Genomic DNA, 25,189 nt, shown 5'->3' on the forward strand with positions numbered 1-25,189 from the left:
CAGCAGATCAAAGACGTGGCATTCTGATATGTTTTGTATAATCAAAGATGAAGGGCATAGTTCATTGGATTCGAACATCTTTGAGGAAAACCAAAGGCCGATAAACAGGGACAATTTTCTATTTTTCAGGGGCAATGGAGAAAGTGCGACATCAAAGCCCAACAAGCAGCTATAAACACCTACCACATCCAAACTAAAAGAGACCACTTGTCAGGGAATAAATCTTGATTGTAATAAATGATATGTTCAGCATGATGTAGAATTAGAATCCTAATTGTTTTAGGTTTCTAGAGCTGTCAATTAGTAGTCAGTTGTATTTATTAGTTAGTTAAAGGGTTAATAGGTGTCATTAGAAGTAGTTTTCGAATTCCCCTCATGCTGGAGGAGGAATCTCGATCAGTTAGAATAAAAACTCTATATATAGCTGAAACAACGATGTAATCAGGGTTGGAAAACTTTATAACAGAGCATAGTATTTGGCTTATGTAAAGACTCACTTTCAGTAATATAATTTTGATTTTACTTCTCAGGATTCATGAAGGATTTCTTATATTCAGAATGTGTGATGCTGTCCTTTTCTTAGTTTTGTTTACAGTGGTATGGATGTATAATCACTCAGAATTCACTGAATGTGCTCTGATTTCCTGTATGCATCTGTAAACTGTGTGGTTCCATATGAGTGTATGTTCTGAATTTTCAAATGCTGAATGCCCTGATTTCCATGTAAGGTCAAGATCTTTGTTATATTGAAGTGTTGTTGACTCCATAGGCCCAATGGATACTTGTTTAAAATATTTCCAGCATTCATATTTGTCACAGTTGTTCTACAAGAGTTAGCCATCTTAGTTTTAATCAAAATCATTATTACACCCAGAGAGAGCCCTCTCAGGTTGAGGAGGCTAAGCCTCAGCCTAAAGCAGGTTTGAAATAGTTACTTAGAATCAACCTGACCAGCAGCCTATCAGGGTCTGATTTTGAGATAACATTTTGGTGCGTCTGCCGGGAGCCTGAAGATTAATCATTCCCGAAATCAAGAGGCTGAACTTCTGAAGGTAGCAGGAGCTCAGAAGACTTTTTGAGGCTGCAATCTACCTTGGCGACTCCATTGTTGAAGAATTCGAAATTCATACATTCATGGTGATTCCACTGGAGTTATGAAGGACCGAGATGCTACCATTCTTATTTCAAGGTATGCATGCATAAATTTTTCAGGAATTCATGGTTTCCCAAATCATTTTCCCAAGGATGCATATTTTCTAAGGAATGGTCCAAATTTCAATGGAGAAGATCTGAGTTTAACTTTGAAGCATATATCAGATTTTTGTGATTTTACAGAGCTTCTTAGAGTTAAGCATGAGGATGTTTGCATTATGTTGTTCTATGATTCACTTCAAGGGAAATGTAAACAATGGATTGAAAGCTTTCCTACCAAATCCATTAAGTCATTTGAAGACTTTTGGCTTATGTTTTTGGAGGAATGGATGGATAGATCAGATGCGGTGGCAAACTCTCCTTCAATTCAAGGTTTCAAACAATGGAATAATGATCATAGTAATGGAGAAACAAATGAAAATTTTTCTTTGTCCTTGTCCTCGTATCTAAAATCATTTGAGTGTAAGGCAGAGGATAAGATGAAATTTTTGGATGAAGTTGCTGAGGACATTGAGAAAGACATTGAAGGTTTACAAGGTCAAATTCAGGCATATAGTCTTCATAATCATGATCATTATTTTCAGAAGCTTTCTATGGCAGAACACAAGGAGAGAGTGTTGCTTCCTTTCTCTTTCACGATTGAGGAACTGTACACTGTTGTTGAAGATCAGTTTGTACAACCTGAAAGTTACAAGAATCACCAAGCTAATCATGTATTCTGGGATCCTATAGCTAAATACATGGAAGAGTTTTACTCTCCAGTGTTTCAGTTTTTCTATGAAGATCAGAGGCAATTTCAGTGGCAGTGGTCATCACAATATCATAGTGGCTCTGAACTCCGATGCAGTCAAAGAACTCAAATATCAGATAAGACAAATGATTGGCTACATTGGAAATTTCACATTGATTGAGCTGAAAGAAGTTTGAAATTGATAGGGTAGGTAGGTAGGACAATGCAAATAAGCTCAAGGTTGACTGAGCATTTTTTCAGTAGATGTAGATTTCTTTCTCCTACAGTGATCATCAAGTTTAAGCCCGAGGTGAAGGCCCAAGAAGCTGGAAAGGGATGTTTGTCAAGCAAATCTATGTTTTTCATAAAGAGGACAAAGCACTGGACCTGCATGTTCTTAGTGTACCACAGGGGCACACTATCCCAAGTGGAGCCACCTGTTATCACTCAAAAAAAAAATATTTTAAATTCTGAACATCAATTTTTTAATTATAAAGGTTTGGTGTCAGTCCCTTTGCAGGTTCCTATGGATGAAAGTCCTGTTTTTCTTCTCTATCGAGATTGGGCTTTTAGGCTTATATTTCTCAAGATATGGACAAAATTGGTATTACTGGGTCAAATGGCACCCCTTACAGATGACAACTGGCAAATAAAATTGATCACCGCCAAGCAGAGAGTGAAATAGATCGTATGGATTGGATTGAGAAAATAATAGGAGTAATTGTTTCACTTCTGTGTTCTCAAATACCAGAGCGGAAGCTGCCTTGTAATCTAATGAGCAGTGGATATCAACGCACAGCCAGTGAGAGCAGCTCATTGAGGGCAGCAAATGGTCTGGAGTCCAAAACCAAAGACAATTCTCGGGCAATAAGGGATGTACTGGAGAATGTGTGATTTACCTTAATTGTGGTGGTTGTAGCAATGCTGGTTCTGGCATTTCTCATTTCTGGCACTGGTATCATTTGGAAAGATGAAAATGTGAAAGGTAAAAAGAGTGCGGAGGATATAACGAAATGTGCTTTTCCGCAAAAGCAATTACTTCTTGCAGCAATTGACATGGCGGATGCAGGCTCAAAATCAGGAGGTTATGTAGTATACTCAACTTGCTCAATTACGGTTGCAGAGAATGAGGCAGTTGTGAACTATGCACTTAGCAAGCGTGATGTAAAAGTTGTCCCATGTGGTTTGGACTTCGGTCAACACGGGTTTATACATTTTAGGGAGCACCGCTTTCACTCATCTTTGGAAAAGACAAGGCGTTTCTATCCGCATGTTCATAACATGGATGGCTTTTTTGTTGCAAAGCTGAAAAAGATGAGCAACACCAAACCAGTTCCTAAAGCAACTGAAGCTGAAGACAACATTCCTAATACTGTTGATGATAAAGACGGTGAAATAAATGATGGAAATATTGTGACTGATCAAATTGAAATTTTAAAAACAGAAACTGCCCCAATCAGTGAAAGTTCCAAGACTAACATCTTCGTTGGGTCTACATTGGCTTAGCACTCGTCTGAGAGCACTGCTGCGGTGGATGTCTTGGCAGGGTTATGTGGTGCTTTTTCTTGTGAGCCAGTAGGTTCATGTGTCACTACCACTGGAGTCGATCGATCTGAAAGTCTTCAGGAGAAAGTTTTCTCCAGTTAACACAGGAAGAAAAATGCTGATACTGATCATACCTTAACATCTGAGGCTGTTGAAAATATTGAAATACAATATTCTTCTGAAGAAAATTGTGAGGAAATCAATTTGGATTGGACGGATGATGAAAAGGCTCTTTTTATTAGTGCTGTGACCATGTTTGGTAAGGATTTTAGAAGAATTTGCCATTATGTCCATTCTAAAACTGAAGTTCAGTGTAAGACATTCTTTAGCAAAGCTCGTAAACGACTTGGACTTGATGAGCTCATACCACATGAATCAAATATCTCAGCAAAAAGAAATCATGGAAGAAAGGACGATGAAACAGGGCTTGATAAGATCTGTGCATTATTGTGGGATACAGATACTTCTGCAAAGGTGGATGAAAGTCCATATTCAAATGCTTCCAGTGAAGCTGGGCCAAACAACAAAGCTGGCATTGTCTTAAATGATTTCTGTGAGGGTCATCATAGGAGTGAAGTTGAGGATAATCAGAAGGTTTCTCTGAAAAGAGAAATTGAACTAAAAGAAAGTGCTAACCTCTTGCAAAATGCCACAGAGATGACTTCTGGGAAGGCTCTGGCTTCACCAGATGCACAACATTTTTGGTTTAACGGGTCATTGATGAACAGGAGGGAAGGCCTTCATATGTGTTCATTGGCAGACACACAGCAGAAAAAAGACAATCCAAAGGTCTTACATGCAGATGTCTTATGGCCTGACAAAAGCATAAAAAGTCAAGTCATAGTTGAGTCTTATGATAAAACCAGGGACTTTGTTGGTGATAGTGTTGAAGCAGAAGATCATAAACCTTCTGAGGCAGTTATCTCTTGTTCAGGGAAAAAATCATTTATCAATGATTTGGAAAGATGTCATGGTATGGTCAAAAGGGAAGTGTTTATTGATGGCGAAGCTGAATCCAGAAAATATGAAGAGGCGGGGTCATTGATGGAGCCAATATCTTCAAAAGAGGATATTAAATTGCCTGGCAATGAAATGAGGGATAAAAACCCAAGACAATGAACTTCGTTTTAGCCTCTTATGTCAGGCAGCTATTGAAGCTCCAAGGATTCTTAATCTCTCAAACAGTGAACACTTTAGTGGACCTTATGGGGAGGATTTTGTCTTCATTGCCAATGATTGGCATACATCTCTTCTTCCTTGTTACTTGAAGACAGTCAGATTTTGGGTTGAAACTGTGTTTTTGGAATTACCCAGCAGTTTCGTAGCGTGCTACGAAACTGCTGAAGAGGATGCCTAACGCTCAGCAGTTTCGTAGTGCGCTACGAAACTGTTGAAGCTACATAATTTAAACTCAGTCAACCGATTTTGTGAGACCGAGGGAAAAGTTTTGAAAAAGGAATATCCTCAAAGGGTCATTTAAAGGTATCAACTTTCAACCAGGGCAAGACAGGTAGAGGAAACATATATTCGAACCCAATTCTAAACTTTTTGTTATAAAGTGATCACATTTACTAGTCCATGGTATGTCAGACAGCTTGGAGGAGGTTTTTATCTTCACACATGGCAAAGGTGGACAGCAGATCAAGGACGTGGCATTCTGATATGTTTTGTATAATCAAAGATGAAGGGCATAGTTCATTGGATTCGAACATCTTTGAGGAAAACCAAAGGCCGATAAACAGGGACAATTTTCTATTTTTCAGGGGCAATGGAGAAAGTGCGACATCAAAGTCCAGCAAGCAGCTACAAACACCTACCACATCCAAACTAAAAGAGACCACTTGTCAGGGAATAAATCTTGATTGTAATAAATGCTATGTTCAGCATGATGTAGAATTAGAATCCTAATTGTTTTAGGTTTCTAGAGCTGTCAATTAGTAGTCAGTTGTATTTATTAGTTAGTTAAAGGGTTAATAGGTGTCATTAGAAGTAGTTTTCGAATTCCCCTCATGCTGGAGGAGGAATCTCGATCAGTTAGAATAAAAACTCTATATATAGCTGAAACAGCAATGTAATCAGGGTTGGAAAACTTTATAACAGAGCATAGTATTTGGCTTATGTAAAGACTCACTTTCAGTAATATAATTTTGATTTTACTTCTCAGGATTCATGAAGGATTTCTTATATTCAGAATGTGTGATGCTGTCCTTTTCTTAGTTTTGTTTACAGTGGTATGGATGTATAATCACTCAGAATTCACTGAATGTGCTCTGATTTCCTGTATGCATCTGTAAACTGTGTGGTTCCATATGAGTGTATGTTCTGAATTTTCAAATGTTGAATGCCCTGATTTCCATGTAAGGTCAAGATCTTTGTTATATTGAAGTGTTGTTGACTCCATAGGCCCAATGGATACTTGTTTAATGTATTTCCAGCATTCATATTTGTCACAGTTGTTCTACAAGAGTTAGCCATCTTAGTTTTAATCAAAATCATTATTACACCCAGAGAGAGCCCTCTCAGGTTGAGGAGGCTAAGCCTCAGCCTAATGCAGGTTTGAAATAGTTACTTAGAATCAACCTGACCAGCAACCTATAAGGGTCTGATTTTGAGATAACAGAAGGAAAGGAAGAAGTCATCTAGGACAAGGCTCATCATACATCAAGTCAAAAAGGAAGCATTTGCCAGGTGGGGATATACAAGATCCAAAAAAATTCTCTAATGGAATCCTCATCGTAGGGTTCACTAATCTAGAGAGGAAGCAAGTGTTTCAACAGGAACTCCAACTTATGGAATCCATGAGATGATGATGTGATGACATGAAGCAGATCAATGGATTGAAGATCTTTTCAATCAAGGACGCTGCTGGAAGAAGCCTTGATGACCTGAAGGTAAAATAAGGTATGTATGCTTATGTTTAATATTATAATGTCCATCCATATGGTTGCAGGTAGCATGGATCATTGCTTCTATCTTGAGAAGCACGATCAAGAGAAAAAAATCTCCTCCTCTTAAAGGATGCAGAAAGGCATAAGTCACAATAGATGAAATCAACATAATATGTCCTCATATAAAGTATGAGGTGATTAACTACGATTACAAAACTCTGATTAGAAACCCCTGAGAATGAAATGTGTGAGGAAGGAAGAGATCGTGAGCTATGCAACCATGATGAAGGCAATCAACATCCAAAAGACCAAGAAGAGTTGACTAGGAAATCTCCCTGAAAGATAAGAAGACTCTGATGGAAGTCTGGAAAAGATAGAGACCCTTGACAATGTATATCTTTGGGAAATGTGTCAACATGTATGCAAGATGTTGATACCTACAGAAAGATGTCATGATGAAGAGTCATCTCGAAAGGTACAATTTGATTTAATGTTATGCTTTGATTTCTTGAATAATATCTGGAAGAGTTCATGCAGGGCTACCGGAACAAAAGTTGTAAGTACAAGTACAACCAACATTCATGCGATGGATGGAAACTCCTGAAAGAAGCATGAAGAGAAAAGAAGTAGCCATATGAAGAAGGTTCCAGATATGTACCAAGAAGGCCACTTTCCATGAAGAGAGAAATGACATGACGAATCAAGAAGGAAAGTGATCAATGGCTGTTGCCCTACAAGGAAGAAGCTCAATTGAATTTCATGACATCAAGAAGAGAAGTTGATCAAGCAGCTGAAGGACCCACGAAGAAGAAGTTGTTGATGTATGGAAGAATCCCTAGCTAAGAGGGAGCTCTGACAAGTTCCTGATTAAAAGGGAGATTGGGCAAGTTTCTGATCATAGGAAACTTGGGCATATCTTCCCCAGTTGAGAGGGAGAGATAGACACAACATTCTTGTCTTCACTTTGGAAGAAATAATGGAGGATTGGGTAATCATCTGGCATTTGATGCTCTTTGAGGATGTGTAGGGCATCCAAGACAAGAGTAAGCAAGAGGACTGATATTCTTTGAGGGTTGGGAACCCAAGATAAGAATAGTCCTAGAAGGGCATACTCAGTGAACACTCGGGTGGGTATGTACCCTGAGAGACAATGATGAAGGTGTCTATAGTCATTGGTCTCGCCAACATTGTGCTCTGATCTAATGAGAGATAGAGCTGCCAGTCAAGGCCTTGCCGTGGAAACAATGTTGGTTACTATGATGCTATAACAGAGGTTACCAATCTGATTCTTCTTATGAGAAATTCTTCAGAATGAGAATGACCAAGTACCACTATAAATACCTCCCTAGTTAAGAGGGAGTGTTGAAGAAAGTGTAACTAGTTTCGGCATTTACAAATGTAATTTTGATCTTTGTACTTGTCAAGAAAAAGAAACATTATTTTTGTAAATTATAAGTATGAGTTTCTTGCTCATTCCATAGGTTTAGGAAAGTCAAAGAGTCAAGGACCTGTGTAAAGAGCTCTTCTTGAGCATATATGTAATGTATACAAGTCTATAAAATGGTGTCTAACAACCCTCTAGTAATGACAAGCACAATCTTGTTCATGTCGGCGAACAAATGAATTAAATGTAAGTCATGTCGGCTCACATAAGATGACATCCCTTTGTTGGTTCATGTCGGCTAAATATGGAGACATAACAACTATAAATATCCAACTAGGGTATTCGCAAATCACAGGTGCAGAACTCGAACTTGTCTGAGATTTTTGGATGCAATTACAGTGTTTCAGGACAACAGATAAGGTACAGAAAACTCGGTTGCCTCCGCACATTTGTGGGTAATCACAGAAGCAACATTACAGTCTCAACGTACTTGCGAAGAGGAGGACAGTCTCTGTCTCGGCCTTTTGATGATCACAATCTTCAACGCAGTCATACAACACACAGTCACTATGTAATATAGTCTCGGCGTACCTGTGATGGAGAGATACAATCCCAGCACACTTATAAAGAAAGTTTACGTGACATCTTAGTCAAAGTCTCGAGATAGTTGTAATGAGAAGATTTCGGTGATCAAACAGAGACATACTCTGTCTCGACATTCTGAATGCAGCCATAATTGAACATAGTCACAATGAATCTCAGTGATCCTATCTCGGTGTAATTGTGATAAACATATCTCAGAGTATCAACAACTGGCACGGTTTGAATGAATTCATGATCTCAATGAAAACATAGTTATAGAATGTAGAGATGATCTAAATAAAGAAACAATGAAGATCTCAGTAAGTATGTGACAATGGAGGTGCAGTAATTATCTCGTTGTTATAATGAATATCTTAGTGAAAATGCAGTGATGATAACCTCGATGAAGCAACAATGATGATGATGATCTCAGCATCAACGAAGAAGAGGATTCGCGTCTTGGTCTTGGAGTGGCATAGTATGTCAAGGGTCATGGTCTTGGTATCCGTCAATTGGAATCTCTATAAGAAGAATTTTGTGTGGGTTTTCCTCTCCAAGAGGGAGAGGTTTTGGCCCTGGCAGAAAGCCAACATTTTGTGTTCTTGTCTCTTTGTTATGGTAGCTGTTGACCACTACTGGTCAACTGCCCATGCAGTACCCCCCCCTTTTCTTTGCAAAAAGGGGCAGCACCTGATCAGCGTTTCCGTGCCAGCCTACAGTCATCAGCAGCTTGATCATTTCAATTGTAAACCCAGTCTGCATGTATGAATTGTAAATAATCTAAGCAGATCAGAGTCATGTATGTAAAATTGCCTAGGTGGACCTAACTTTCTATGATAATCTATGTCCCGGAAGGTTTTTCGTCTCACCGATCCATGGATCGGCAGAGTTTTCCTTCAAACCTGACCCCAAAGCCGGGATGGATTTTGTCATTAGAACTTTAGGAGAATCCTAGTGTGTTAATCTGCTAGATTATAGTTGTGTCGCAGAACTGGGTAATTTATGAGGGTCTGTGTTAAGTGGGCTTGTCCCCTTGAGATGTAAGTTGTAAAAGTCATGATGTAATGTGTCTTGAGGGTCGAAAAATGTTTTAAATCCCCTCGTGAGTCCTAAGTCCTAGGTCCTAGGTGATGTTTCCAAAGGTTTAGTTCGATGATCCATTTAAAAAATGAAATAAAATAATAAAATAAATAAAAACTAAGAAATTTAAAAATTAAAAAAAATGAAATAAATAAAAAATAATAAAAAAAAAAAAAAAAAAAATTTAAAAAATAATAATAAAAAATTAATTGAATAAATCGACGGATGAGATCAAGAGATGTCTTGATCCTCATCAACGGTCGAGATCATTTCTACATGGATCATTCGAACTAGCCGTTGGGATCATTTCCTTTATATAGAGTCTTAGGTGGTCATTTCAGATCATTGGATCTGTGAGTCTGATACTGAAGAAGCTCTCTTGTAAATCTGTTTCTGGTTAATAAAAGAAGACTTTGGGGTCCATATCTTGCTGGTGTTACTCTCTTGAAATGCTGTGAGATTGTTTCATTTTCTGCATATGTTATTTTCCGCCGTTAATAATAGCTTTTTGTAGAGTATTGTGAGCACAGGTATCTTGTTCACATGCTGGGGTTTGGGTGATGTTAGGGTTTCTGAGGTAATGGCAGGTATCTCCATTACTTCCTGAGATCCAGCAGCATTTTTGCCCCCTTTCTTGACAGTTGTTTTGAGCTGTGCAGAAAACATCATTGAAGGAAATTTTGTGGGCGTTCGGGGAAGTTTTCGGCTGAACCAACCAACTCCCGCAAGCATTTTTTGCTGAGCCCAGTTGGATTTGATCCTGGGTCTATCATTCGGTTTATTTTTCTAAATTTGCATGAGAGATTTTCTGAAGTTCTTCACAGTGACGATCTGAAATTTCTTTTCTTTAAAATGTTTTTCGTGCTTACTGCTAAATCTCGCTGTGAATGGGCCAAATCTGTACATTAATAGCTGTCTTAGGGTTTCAAAATTTTCTGATCTAGGGTTTCAAATTTCAAGAATTTCTGTTTTGTACAAATTTAATTAGGGCTTTTGTTTTCTCTTGAAACTACAGGGAGCTCATCAGTCTAAAACAGTGGCGCATGTGTAGGCAGGCATAAGAATTCAGGCTAGCAGCATCTGCAAGATCTAAATCATTTTCAAAGTTTTCGATTGCAACTGAGCATACGTGTTTCTCGGAGCCTGAAAATTGTCAAAACACATTTAACCTGCAAAACTCATCCTTCTGCGCGGGCCATCACGCCAGGTTTCGATTTCTACTAAATACCATCGGCTCAGGGTTATACGCTATTCGATTTGTCTCAGAAATAAAATTCGTAGCTGTAGATTGGGGTTACGATTCCACTCCGCCGCAAAGATTGCAGTAAGATCTCTTGGGTGCATTCACGAGTTTTTGGCGTAAGCTCAGGTGAGAAGCCATCAGTTGATATTCAATCAGCTAATCCGAGTCATATCGTAAGAGCCGTCAGAGCCATATTTACCGCCGGCCTGTCAAAGACAAGGGAAATCAAAAAACCTGAGCGCATGGGCGCCATTCCCATTTACGCAAACCAGGCATCGAGTCCTCCTTGTCCACCGTCGAAGATTTGCAACTAAATTACTATCACGCGCCTCAGGCCTTTCATATCCCTTTGCGTGATGATAAAGTCTGGAAAAAGGCGTGTTTCGAGGCAGCGTTTGACATGACCGAGCAGCTGAAGAAACCACAAACGCATCGAAGGGCATCTTTCAGATGAAGTTCGCACTGTTTTGCCAATCGCTGCCGTCTTCAGGTAACGTATTGCACAGGTTATCATCTTCAAACGTATTCCTATTCTACATTTGCGTGGGCATCGAACTTTTATTCACGCGGGCTGCAGGTAATTCGATTTTTATTTCAAAAACACGTGTTGCTGCGTTGTTTCTATGGTAGCTTCAGATTAGGTTTTCGATTCATTTTTTGGTTTTGTTTTCTTTGCCTTAGGATTTTTATAAAGATTCAAAATAAAAAAGGAAAATATATATAAATCGACTTCTGTTTGGTTTTGGATTCTATATGGTATTTAGGTTATTTTAAATTTAAGTTTAAGGTTAAGCTTAGAGTGTTAGTTTTAGAATTTAGATTTTAACAGCTTTTAGTTTAGGAATTAAAAATTTTGGGTATCGTAGTTTAGATTTTATTAATTTTTTAAGCTTTAGATTTTAACTTAGATTTAAATTCATTTTTAGTTTAGTTTCAAGTTACATTAGGTTATTTAAATTTAGATGTTAGGCTTGATTAGGTTTTTTTTTTTTTTTTTTTATTATTATTTAACTTTAATTAGATTTTTAGATTTTGATTTTTGTTTTATTTTTTTTGTTTTAAAATAAAAATATATATATATATATATATAAAATTTCTTTAGATTTTAGATTTAGTTTTAAATTTTCATAGTTTAGATTTTTGGGTTTTGTTTAATATTTAAAATTTAAACTTCATAAAAAAAGGGGGCTTAGTTTTAAATTTAGATTTTAAATTTTAATTTTTGTTTTTAGTTTAGATTTAGGATTTTCTTTTCGTAAAAAAAAAAATAAAAAATTAAAAAAATAAAAAAATAAATAAATAAATAAATAAATTTCGAAAAAATATAAAAATATTGTAGAAAATTTTCTTCGTCAGATCCAGTTATTTTCAGGAATTGTCATATCTTTCATGCTGAGATCTGAATTTTCAAGCCGAGATGCGAAATTGATATCTGGTTAATGATCTATGATTCGTGGTGGTTTTAAAGCATTCATCTTTTAAATTTTCAGTTCCTGGATATCGTTTCGGTCATTCTAAGAGCATTGTGTTTTGGCTGATGCCTTTGATGACAAATGATTGCTGTTCACGGTTTATTTTTCTACATCATCTAACAAGTAATCATTTTAACCACAATCTCTTAAGGCACCGGTCTGCTAAATTAATCAAATCCATCGAGTGTTTTTTATATCGTATCTCGTGTCTCCCAACCAACAGGTCGACAGTTGGTCTCATCATCTCACAGGGACTACCCCCCTTAGCCGCGGGAGACAGGCTTAAACGGAGGGATCGGGGATCAGAGTGACAGCCCCCGGTCTGAGCGTTGTCGTGTCAATCCGCGCGACAACATTTTTTGGCGCCGTTGACGGGGACTTTGTTTTCTCGGCATTTCATCATCTTTTCATCATTCATCGTTCATCTGTCTATCATTTGTTTGAGCCGGCAACGCCAACATTTTTTGGCGCCGTTGCCGGGGATAGAGTTTTCCTGTTTCTGGAGTTTCATCGACAATCATTTTTCTCATTTCTCATCTCTCAGTTGAGCTGGCAGATTCAATATTTTTGGCATCTTTTCATCCCATATCAGCAGCATCTTTTGGGGTTGTTTCTTGTTTGGGTGGCGACTCCATTTTCTCATTTTTCCCAGACAAGAAGCCTTCCTCATATCTGCTTGTGATTCCTTTTTGGATCTTAGAATCAGATTCATTGTTCAAGTGGCGACTCCACTTCTTTCATCTCTTGATTTTCTTGAGCAGAGATCTAGTTCTATCATTCATCTAATCCCTTATCATTCATCATGGATTATTCATTTAAGCCATGTCGTTTTACTGAATGTCTCCATGATTTTCCGGAAGATGCCATTCCTAAGTTACCTATGTTCTCGGGTGGTGATCCAATCGCTGTTAGAAGGCATCTAGTCTTGTTTACTCGCATCATGATCATATACTGTAGATCCCCTCAGTTTAATCATGAAGATATCAAAATGCGCCTATTTGTCCTTTCTTTAGAAGATGATGCTTTGAATTGGTTTAACAATTTTCCAAAGGAATTTTTCACTTCTTTAGAAGACATTGTCGATACTTTTAAAAATAGATATGGTTATCCAAACAGCTTGCCTTCTGCCTCTAAAATTGTGCAACAGAATGAAAGTAATTTGATAAGAGGCCCAGCTGAAAGATCCCAAGACGATTCATCATGTCAGAATGTGTCATCCACTGGAAATATTGCAGATCAAGTTCATGATAGTGAAAAATCAGGGACAAATGACAATGAAAAAGAAGAGCAAAAGCAAATTATACAAGACCTAATGATGCTGGTGAGAAATATGGAAATCAATCAAACTAATTATGTCAATGATGTGAAAACTTTATGCACCCATCTGGAAAAACGTAACAGGGAGACTGAGGTCACGCAAAGTCACCATGCTAAAGAAATTGAGGCCATAAAAACTAATTATGAAACAGAAATTAGAATCATGCAAAGCAGGTTGTCAGTCTTAGAGGAAAATATGGTGACCATGAAAGCTTGGTGAGAAATATGGAAATCAATCAAACTAATTATGTCAATGATGTGAAAACTTTATGCACCCATCTGGAAAAACGTAACAGGGAGACTGAGGTCACGCAAAGTCACCATGCTAAAGAAATTGAGGCCATAAAAACTAATTATGAAACAGAAATTAGAATCATGCAAAGCAGGTTGTCAGTCTTAGAGGAAAATATGGTGACCATGAAAGCTGATCATGATAAGGAAATTGACTCTATGAAAAACAAGTTATTAACTATGGATGAGGAAATGACTATCATGATGTTCAATCATAATAATCAAGTGGCTGACATGCAAGTGAATCATAAAGAAGAAATAAATTTTATGCAGCATTGCTTGATGGACATAAAGGAAAAGAATGTTAAAGTAATAAAAGACATGCAAGAACACCATGCCAGACAAATCAGTGCTACAAAGGTTGAACACTCTAGTCAGATGGATGCCATTAAAATACAAGTTCAAAGGTTTCAGCAAGTGGCAGAGGATAAGAGAAACCAACAAACATCAACAGATCAGGAGTCTTTTCATTTGCTGCAACAAGATTCATCTTATTATTGGGAGGTTGTTGATTCGATTGAAAGATGGTTGATTGAGGGTGATCCAGACAGACTTAAGAATGATAAAGATCAGATGCAAGATGAAGAAAGACATAGCACGCATATCTTACATACTTCATCTGATAGCTTTGAAACAGAAAGCACCAGGTCATCAGTAATTCAACCAGCCAGAAAGAAAAGGCGCAAGAGAAAGAAAATAAGAAGAAGATTTGACTCATCAGACGGCCGCGAGCAGCTTGATTTTCGGATAGGAAAGAGTCCTACCATATGCAAAATTGGACATGGCACATCCGACAAGCAGCCGACAGATTTGCCTGAAAGCAGGCAGATGCTCAGTATGCACTATATTGAACACATCTGATGCCGTAGGGCATCCTTTGTATCGTATTTCTAACCCTACTCCTTGTTTTTTCCGCATTTTCGTTTCTGCTTTAGATAGTTAATAAATGAAGAGCTCTTATCTTTATTGTGCTTAATGTATATACTGATTTTTGGATGGACGCTACTTATTTTTTGTGTTGTATGGATGCAGATTCTGGATTCTCACATTCCTGCAAGCAGCAACGTGTCCCCAAGTAGAGCCAGATGTTGACCACTACTGGTCAACTGCCCATGCAGTACCCCCCCTATTCTTTGCAAAAAGGGGCAGCACCTGATCAGCGTTTCCGTGCCAGCCTACAGTCATCAGCAGCTTGATCATTTCAATTGTAAACCCAGTCTGCATGTATGAATTGTAAATAATCTAAGCAAATCAGAGTCATGTATGTAAAATTGCCTAGGTGGACCTAACTTTCTATGATAATTTATGTCCCAGAAGGTTTTTCGTCTCACCGATCCATGGATCGGCAGAGTTTTCCTTCAAACCTGACTCCAAAGCCGGGATGGATTTTGTCATTAGAACTTTAGGAGAATCCTAGTGTTTTAATCTGCTAGATTATAGTTGTGTCGCAGAACTGGGTAATTTATGAGGGTCTGTGTTAAGTGGGCTTGTCCCCTTGAGATGTAAGTTGTAAAAGTCATGATGTAATGTGTCTTGAGGGTCGAAAAATGTTTTAAATCCCCTCGTGAGTCCTAAGTCCTAGGTCCTAGGTGATGTTTCCAAAGGTTTAGTTCGATGATCCATTTAAAAAATGAAATAAAATAATAAAATAAATAAAAACTAAGAAATTTAAAAATTTTAAAAAATGAAATAAATAAAAAATAATAAAAAATTTAAAAAATTTAAAAATTTAAAAAATAATAATAAAATAATAAATAATAAATAATAAAAAATTAAAAAAAAAAAATTTAAAAATTTAAAAAATAATAATAAAAAATTAATTGAATAAATCGACGGATGAGATCAAGAGATGTCTTGATCCTCATCAACGGTCGAGATCATTTCTACATGGATCATTCGAACTAGCCGTTGGGATCATTTCCTTTATATAGAGTCTTAGGTGGTCATTTCAGATCATTGGATCTGTGAGTCTGATACTGAAGAAGCTCTCTTGTAAATCTGTTTCTGGTTAATAAAAGAAGACTTTGGGGTCCATATCTTGTTGGTGTTACTCTTGAAATGCTGTGAGATTGTTTCATTTTCTGCATATGTTATTTTCCGCCGTTAATAATAGCTTTTTGTAGAGTATTGTGAGCACAGGTATCTTGTTCACATGCTGGGGTTTGGGTGATGTTAGGGTTTCTGAGGTAATGGCAGGTATCTCCATTACTTCCTAAGATCCAACAGCATTTTTGCCCCCTTTCTTGACAGTTGTTTTGAGCTGTGCAGAAAACATCATTGAAGGAAATTTTGTGGGCGTTCGGGGAAGTTCTCGGCTGAACCAGCCAACTCCCGCAAGCATTTTTTGCTGAGCCCAGTTGGATTTGATCCTGGGTCTATCATTCGGTTTATTTTTCTAAATTTGCATGAGAGATTTTCTGAAGTTCTTCACAGTGACGATCTGAAATTTCTTTTCTTTAAAATGTTTTTCGTGCTTACTGCTAAATCTGGCTGTGAATGGGCCAAATCTGTACATTAATAGCTGTCTTAGGGTTTCAAAATTTTCTGATCTAGGGTTTCAAATTTCAAGAATTTCTGTTTTGTACAAATTTAATTAGGGCTTTTGTTTTCTCTTGAAACTACAGGCAGCTCATCAGTCTAAAACAGTGGCGCATGTGTAGGCAGGCATAAGAATTCAGGCTAGCAGCATCTGCAAGATCTAAATCATTTTCAAAGTTTTCGATTGCAACTGAGCATACGTGTTTCTCGGAGCCTGAAAATTGTCAAAACACATTTAACCTGCAAAACTCATCCTTCTGCGCGGGCCATCACGCCAGGTTTCGATTTCTACTAAATACCATCGGCTCAGGGTTATACGCTATTCGATTTGTCTCAGAAATAAAATTCGTAGCTGTAGATTGGGGTTACGATTCCACTCCGCCGCAAAGATTGCAGTAAGATCTCTTGGGTGCATTCACGAGTTTTTGGCGTAAGCTCAGGTGAGAAGCCATCAGTTGATATTCAATCAGCTAATCCGAGTCATATCGTAAGAGCCGTCAGAGCCATATTTACCGCCGGCCTGTCAAAGACAAGGGAAATCAAAAAACCTGAGCGCATGGGCGCCATTCCCATTTACGCAAACCAGGCATCGAGTCCTCCTTGTCCACCGTCGAAGATTTGCAACTAAATTACTATCACGCGCCTCAGGCCTTTCATATCCCTTTGCGTGATGATAAAGTCTGGAAAAAGGCGTGTTTCGAGGCAGCGTTTGACATGACCGAGCAGCTGAAGAAACCACAAACGCATCGAAGGGCATCTTTCAGATGAAGTTCGCACTGTTTTGCCAATCGCTGCCGTCTTCAGGTAACGTATTGAACAGGTTATCATCTTCAAACGTATTCCTATTCTACATTTGCGTGGGCATCGAACTTTTATTCACGCGGGCTGCAGGTAATTCGATTTTTATTTCACAAATACGTGTTGCTGCGTTGTTTCTATGGTAGCTTTAGATTAGGTTTTCGATTCATTTTTTGGTTTCGTTTTCTTTGCCTTAGGATTTTTATAAAGATTCAAAATAAAAAAGGAAAATATATATAAATCGACTTCTGTTTGGTTTTGGATTCTATATGGTATTTAGGTTATTTTAAATTTAAGTTTAAGGTTAAGCTTAGAGTGTTAGTTTTAGAATTTAGATTTTAACAGCTTTTAGTTTAGGAATTAAAAATTTTGGGTATCGTAGTTTAGATTTTATTAATTTTTTAAGCTTTAGATTTTAACTTAGATTTAAATTCATTTTTAGTTTAGTTTCAAGTTACATTAGGTTATTTAAATTTAGATGTTAGGCTTGATTAGGTTTTATTTATTTATTTTTATTTAACTTTAATTAGATTTTTAGATTTTGATTTTTGTTTTATTTTTTTTGTTTTAAAATATAAAAAAAAAATATAAAATTTCTTTAGATTTTAGATTTAGTTTTAAATTTTCATGGTTTAGATTTTTGGGTTTTGTTTAATATTTAAAATTTAAACTTCATAAAAAAAGGGGGCTTAGTTTTAAATTTAGATTTTAAATTTTAATTTTTGTTTTTAGTTTAGATTTAGGATTTTCTTTTCGTAAAAAAAAAAAAAAAAAAAAATATCTCGAAAAAATATAAAAATATTGTGGAAAATTTTCTTCGTCAGATCCAGTTATTTTCAGGAATTGTCATATCTTTCATGCTGAGATCTGAATTTTCAAGCCGAGATGCGAAATTGATATCTGGTTAATGATCTATGATTCGTGGTGGTTTTAAAGCATTCATCTTTTAAATTTTCAGTTCCTGGATATCGTTCCGGTCATTCTAAGAGCATTGTGTTTTGGCTGATGCCTTTGATGACAAATGATTGCTGTTCACGGTTTATTTTTCTACATCATCTAACAAGTAATCATTTTAACCACAATCTCTTAAGGCACTGGTATGCTAAATTAATCAAATCCGTCGAGTGTTTTTTATATCGTATCTCGTGTCTCCCAACCAACAGGTCGACAGTTGGTCTCATCATCTCACAGGGACTACCCCCCTTAGCCGCGGGAGACAGGCTTAAACGGAGGGATCGGGGATCAGAGTGACAGCCCCGGTCTGAGCGTTGTCGTGTCAATCCGCGCGACAACAGTAGCTATTTGATGAATTAAAGAAGACACACTAACATTGAAGAATATGCTAATAAGCTAAATGTTAAATACCTCAAAAACAGTTATCATGCCAAGAAGAATCTCGTTAACTCCATGCCCTAGATTCTTCAACACTTTGGAAGTATACTCGCCTCCATTGGCTGACCTTAGATTTTTTATCTTTCTTTCTGTAAGATTTTCTACCTCTGCCTTGAATTCTTGAAATTTTATGAATACTTCGTCCTTGGATTTAATTAAATAAACCCAAGTTTTCCTTGAATGATCATCAATGAAAGTAACATAATATAGATGACCTCCAAGTGATTTAGACATGGGAACACATGCATCAGAGTGGATGAGATCTAGAATCTCTTGAGCTCTAGATGTACTATTTGCAAATGGTTTCTTTGTATTCTTTCCCAGAGCACAACGTTTGGATACTCCTTCATCGTCTTCTTTGAGATTTGGTATTCCATTTACAATGGAGTTTAGAGTTGGCAAGATCTTGTAACGAAGATGGCCCAATCTTCTATGCCAAAGTTGACACAGACTTATCTCAATGTGGACAAGTGCTTGATTTAGAGGAGATGAGAGTCTGTAGAGTCTTCTTTCTCGAACTCCAATGGTTCTAGCTTTTTCAATGCTAGAATCTTTAGCCCAAACCCCTACTTTACCATATATAAAAACGACTCTGTCTTCTTTTTCTTCTAATGATGAAACATAAATAATATTTTTGCACAAACCTGGAACATATAGAATGTTGTTGAGATGAATGTTACCTCCTCCTTTCAGCTCAATTGATGCAGATCCAATGCCTTTTACCAGATAGCTCTTGTTGTCACCAAGCTCCACAGAGTATGAGGACTTCCCTTTGGATAAGGTTTTGAGTTGCTTGTGATATCCAGTCATGTGTCTTGAAGCTCCACTATCTATCACCCGTATGTTTTCATCTTGAAATGTTCCGGTGAGGGCTGAGAACAATCCTTCATTCTTTGAAGATTTGAGATCTTTGGAAGAGAAGAGACTATTCCATACTGCCTTGAAACTTTGCTTGATGAGGCTTGCTAATGATGAACACTTTTCTTCAAGCTTCTTCATAATAGAGTTGACCATCTTCATGCCTTGTGTGAACCATACCTCTGATACCATGTTGAAGAATCTAAGGCAATATGACATTAATGATTCTTCTAACTATGATCACTGCTTGTGATGTCTTTTTACTTATTAGGATTATCTTCTTCTTATTATTATTCTAGTGTGTTCTTCAATCATCAAATAGTTACCAAAACAAGAAGATCAACATGATACAAGTACACAAGATGTAGGCTCAAGCCAGGGCAAAACCTCTCCTCTTGAGAGGAAAACCCTTCAATCTCTTCTTATAGATTCTTTATTGACGAATACCAAGACCCTTGACCAATACTGAATCTCTTCCAATACAAAGATGAACTTCTCAAGAATGTGCTTGCTTCATTACTTCCCAAACCCAACAGAATCTCTTCCTGACAACACTACTTTGACCTCTAGCCAAAATTTTTGGCCCTAACTGCAGATCTGCAACTTCGGCCCCCCAACAACAGCTGCTACTTTGTACGTGTGGACTAGAACTGCTTCTTCTTGGCCTCCAGCTACCTCGCTTGACCTAATTTGTCTTCTGGATCTAGAAGGGGACTTTGTTGGCCCTTCCTTCAGCTCATTTTTCACCAGATTGAACCTCCACAACAAAACCCTAGCCCTGCAGCAAAATCCCTATCGTAAAGCTGCAGAATTTCAGCCCTCTTCTTTGCACGTGTGGAGAGAAAGAGAGAGAGGAACCCAAAACACTTCTCCTTCTTCTGCCTTCTTCACTGCCCTTTGTTGCTTCATCCTTCACATAAGAGAGAGAGGAATGAATATGTCCAAGTGAGGTCGAACTATCTCCTATATATAGGTCTTCGATGGGTACGAATTCCAACTTCTAGGTCGACTTGGTCTTGGAAGGCTCAGTAAAATACAAAAATAATTCTTTTTACAATTTACAAGATGCCCGATGGGGTCTTCATATTATGACAATGTCCCTATTTGACTTCTTGACCTAGGACAACCCTAGAAGCACTTTCAATTATTGCTTGACCTATAAAACAAATTTCTTGGGCAAGAAACCCAAGCTCAATAATAATAATAATCATTTTTCTTTTCTTTTACAAAATACAAGAATCAAAAGTACATTTCATATCTATGAAGACCGATTCTAGTTACACTTTCTTCAATAGAGTCCTAGTGTTTTAGTCGAGTCTTTTGTAAAAGTGATTTGAGAATAATTTAAGCTAATTGGCTAAATTATTTTATTACAAATCACTTGGTCTACTAGATCATATTGAGTCGCAGAATTGGGTAATAAATTAAGGGTCTATAACGAACAGGTGTTCCCCCTTTGAGGGTTGAAATGTAATTATCTATGTAAACAATATTTTGGTGCATGGTCCCTCATACTTAGACACCATGGCTAAAATATTAGAGGGTGGAAAAAAATATTAATCCCCTCAAGTGTCAATTAATTAAATTTTTTGGCAAAAATAAATTAAAATCCTAAGCCAAAAATTTAATTAATTAGAGTCAAAATTAAAAGTCCTAGAGAAATTAAATTCTCAAAGTGGAAAAATTCGTGGTCTTAAAGAAATTAATTTTTGGAGGTCCCCCACCAAGGGAATATTGGAAATTTCAAGAAAAATTGGACCCTTGGGCCTTGGTGGTTAAGTCAAAGTCAAAATTTTGAGGAAATTAGCTCAAAATAATTATTTTTGAGCTAATAAAAAATTGCATTTATGAGAAATTCGAAAATTCCTCAAAAATAAAGATTTTCGACGGTGAAGATTAAAAGATGATCAAATATTTATCAACGGTTGAGATTATTTTGACGGGGATCAAACCAATTAGTCGTGATTTTCCACTTGGAGGATTTATCTATATATTAGAAGTCATTTGCTTCTCAAGTTATCGAAAATTTGGGAAAGAAGCTCTGAGTCAAGCTCTGCTGTAATATTTTTTTGGAAATAATAAAAAAGACTATGGGGTTTATTCATGGTGGTGTTCCTCTTCTACTTCTTGTGGTAAATTTTGCATCATGTTCTTAATGCTTTATTGCATAATATTTTATAAGTTATTTTTTCTTTGGCCATTGAGTGGATTAACTATTTGCACAGGTATTTTGTATTAGTCACTAGGTTTATACAGGCATTATAACTTGATTGATCTAGCAAGTTTCTCTAGATCTTGAGGGTTATGGTGTTTATCTAGCCCCTATTGATCTAATAACTTGATCTTAAGCGTGTAAAGATCTCAAGGATTCAGATCTTAGGCATGAGGGGAAGTCTTTGGTTGGACTAGCCAACTCCCAAGACAAGAAAGCTTAAGAGCCCACTTTGTTAAATTTCAGGCCTTATCTAACGATTGGTTGTTTGCAGAGACCTTGGCCGTTGCACAGCCATTTAAAAATTTCACTCATCTATTTTTATCTATTGTGCATTTAAAAAATAGATCTGCTTATAAGAGCTATAAATCATTGTGAATATTGTAAAATAAAATTTTGTGAATAATTTTGTTTTCTAACCCCCTATTGCTCCTCCAAGTTCAATGCTCAAGCTCCAGATTAAAACGTCAAGCTTCAGGGGATTTTTTTTGATCATTTGAGTAGAAATTTCAGATCTGAAGTATTTTCTGAGTTCAGTGAGGGATTCAAGAAGTTTCAAGGCTTCTAGGACAATCGTGGCCCCTTTTCTTCCCTGCGACATCCTTTTCCTCTCCCTCCAAGCCTTCTGCTGCCTGTTCTGGACCTTCTTTTCCCTGCGGCACCCCTATACAACCTCCCAAACTTCACGGCCTGCCTCCTCCAGATCTGCCGTGGCCTTAAAGGCCTCTGTCACTGCCTGCATGCAGTGGCTTCTTAGCCACCCATCAGCCCTCATCCCTGCCTGCCATGACCCTATTTACCCCTGTGGCAGCCTATCCCTCTCTCTCCAGCTTAACACAGTCCCTAATTTGGGTTGTGTTGCCCTCTACTCTCCCTCTACTCCTCTCGGCCCTCACTCCTATGGCCTCCAAAGCCTTCAACACCTCAACGCTGCCTTCAACCCTTCATCTCAGCCTCCAAAACCCCTCCTCCCTCTCTGTTACTGCCTTCCGCTGCCCTCTATCCCCTCTGCCCAGCCTTAACTTTACTTCATTGACTTCTGTAAATTTTCTGGAGCTAACATTGGCAATGTTACAAGGAATTGGAGTTATTTTGGGTGTCTTGCAGGTGATCCACTTGCTGAAAAGGTCTTGAGCAGGTGTTCTATTTGGCCTAAAGTTATTGGTTTGGTTCTCTAACTCTCAAAACCTCTGTCATTTATTACAACTCTCTAATTACACTATAACAATGATAAAATACATAAGGAAATACTCTAAACATAATTCTCAGTTTGCCTCATACCTTAACGAAGTAATCAAGTAAGTTTGGCACTTTTGTTTTTGGTGAAATCTCATGTTTTGTTGACTGTTCTCTTTGATTCTGAGTACATTTTATAAAGTATGATCCGTAACTAAATCAACTCTCAAGGAGGTGAAATTTTTTAGATCTGTTTGATACATTTGGCATTAATTTGGTATTTGTTATCTTTCCTATGTCCTAAAGATAATCTCTGCTCATTAACAACCAGTTGAAATATAAGTGACTTCAGAAATTTTGCTCATTGTGAAGGGAACTGTTTGCATTTCTTACATCAATAGATTGGTGAAGTGTTTCATGTGCACTTATTGACACTGGTAAAGTTGGATGAGAGGACTAACGCTTGTTGTCTTATAAGTTCCATGATCTAAATTTATGCACACATAGGCTCACTCCCTAAAACGCATTCCTCTCACATCTTGGGTCAAACGAATAGATCTAAGGAGTTATTGGTATATACTATATATTGTTCTAATTGGCACATGGTCATTCTTGTTCCATTGACTAATAATCGCTTGTGAATGATAATTGTGCTAAGATCTAGTTCTCTCTAAACTGATTGGCATTGAAAGTAATTTACTCTAATTATAGGTCATTGAATAATTTACGATCTTGAGTATTTGATTGGTTGTGATCTAATTGCAATATTTTGGCTAATTGAGCATCTCTTGGATAATTAGTTGGAAGATCTTTAATTGTTTCAAGTGATTGTCATTGGCATTTTTACATTGAAATTGGGTAAGTACTCTATTGTGGATATGTGGCAAATTTTGCATCTTGTGGATATCTATTTGGGCACATCTTTTTGAGTTGGCACATTCTCTTATGGTTAAGATTGTCTTTTGAATGTCATTGTCAAGTACTTGTTTCTTTAACTCAATATTTGATCATAGTTTAAGTACTTAATCACTAAGCAAGTCTTAACCTAAGACTCACTAAGCATCCGTGCATTGCATCCTAGGTTTAGTTACATTTAATAACTTACCTCCATGCATAAGCTTGGTTGATAGATTTCTAGGGCAACCCTTCTCATCTAACTTGAGGGGCCTAGCCGCCTAGCAACTCTTCGGTGGTTAACACGATGACCTTGCAGTTGTCAGAGCCATAGTCTCTGCAGCACTGGGGGCATCAGGTGATAGGAGCCTAACAAAAGGTATCATTAATCAAACCCTTGCTTGCTTCCTGTTGGCCTCCTTCCCACAACCTACCTTGGAGCCTCGCTTCAAAACAGTTAAGGGAAGGTCATACTTAAATTAGGCATTTAATTAAAACTGACCAAGATCTTTGCATCACACCTAGGATTTAATATTTTCATTTCATTTAGGTTAGTGAAGCACCAAAGCAGCAATTGTCCATCCGGTACTTGGTCTTAATTTTATAAAGCAAGAGTATTGACTCCATAAGGCACTGGTCTCAAATATAAATCCAATCTAGTCCTTAAAATCTTGCTAGATTTTAACCAAGTGTTAGGCCACTCAACTATGTCTCCTGGACTAGTTGTTTCCCAACTTATCCTTCATCATTTCATTTCCATAGGGTCTACCCCCCATAGCCTACTGTTGGGAGACAGCTAAAACAGAGAGGTTGGGGATTAGGGTGACAACCCTCGACCTGAGTTGTTGTCGCAGTGCCTGTATATTTTGAGCGACAACAAGGACCAAAAGCCTTCCAAAATGGGGATGTGTGATCCATATATATTGTTTGTTGTCCATCGCGATGCTTTCAGTGGTGAAAAGGTGGAGGAATCAATGCACATGACCATTTTTATCGGTGGGACCAGTTTGACAAGTTGGGTTTTGAAAACTTCCGGGAGCATTTTGAGGCATCAAATGACGTTTTTGGGGGTAACACTTTGCTGCTGTAGAGTGACACTTTTTTTTTCTTATTCTACAGACAAAGACCTTTCTAATGATGCAAGAATTGTCTCAATTGAAGTCCATATGCAAAAGTCATGCCACTCGGAATTTAAACTTTTTTAGCACCATAATTCGAGAGGATGCCATGCCAACCCCCATAACTCACGGAAAAATGGCTAGCCATGTGATTATGATGAACACTCAAGAAGAGTCCATATTGTAACTCTGGTTAAGAGTTGAGGTAGTCAAACGTAAGCACTAGTAGGCTATTGGGTTGTGTTATAACCGGGCTACTTGGAGGAAAATGGGTTCTATTCTTTTCTAGTGTAGCTATTTCCATAGATGAGCAGAGTAGCCGAGAGGGATAGGGAGACAGCACCTAGAGAGGATTTGTGCACTGTAGTAGCCCTCAAGCCACAAGTCATACTTCTTTGTACTCGCAATCATTTTCTATTCAGAGAAAGAGCATAGCAGCCTCACCTTCTAGCTGGGTTTTCTCCCAAAAGGGTTTCCTAGGATATATCTCATGTCAAATGTGGTTCATGAGTTTTTATT

The 25,189-nt window shown here is 37.5% G+C and overlaps 1 protein-coding gene across 1 annotated transcript in view; it reads left to right on the forward strand.

The window, feature by feature from the left end:
• The window catches only part of DEG2 (DEGP protease 2), a 381,058-nt gene that overhangs the window by 110,422 nt on the left and 245,447 nt on the right, over window positions 1–25,189 (forward strand). The window lies entirely within an intron of this gene.

The sequence above is a fragment of the Pinus tabuliformis genome, chromosome 2_1 (genome assembly GCF_031772625.1).
Source record: "Pinus tabuliformis cultivar Carrire ecotype Pingquan chromosome 2_1, CPIR1, whole genome shotgun sequence".
NCBI lineage: Eukaryota > Viridiplantae > Streptophyta > Pinopsida > Pinales > Pinaceae > Pinus > Pinus tabuliformis.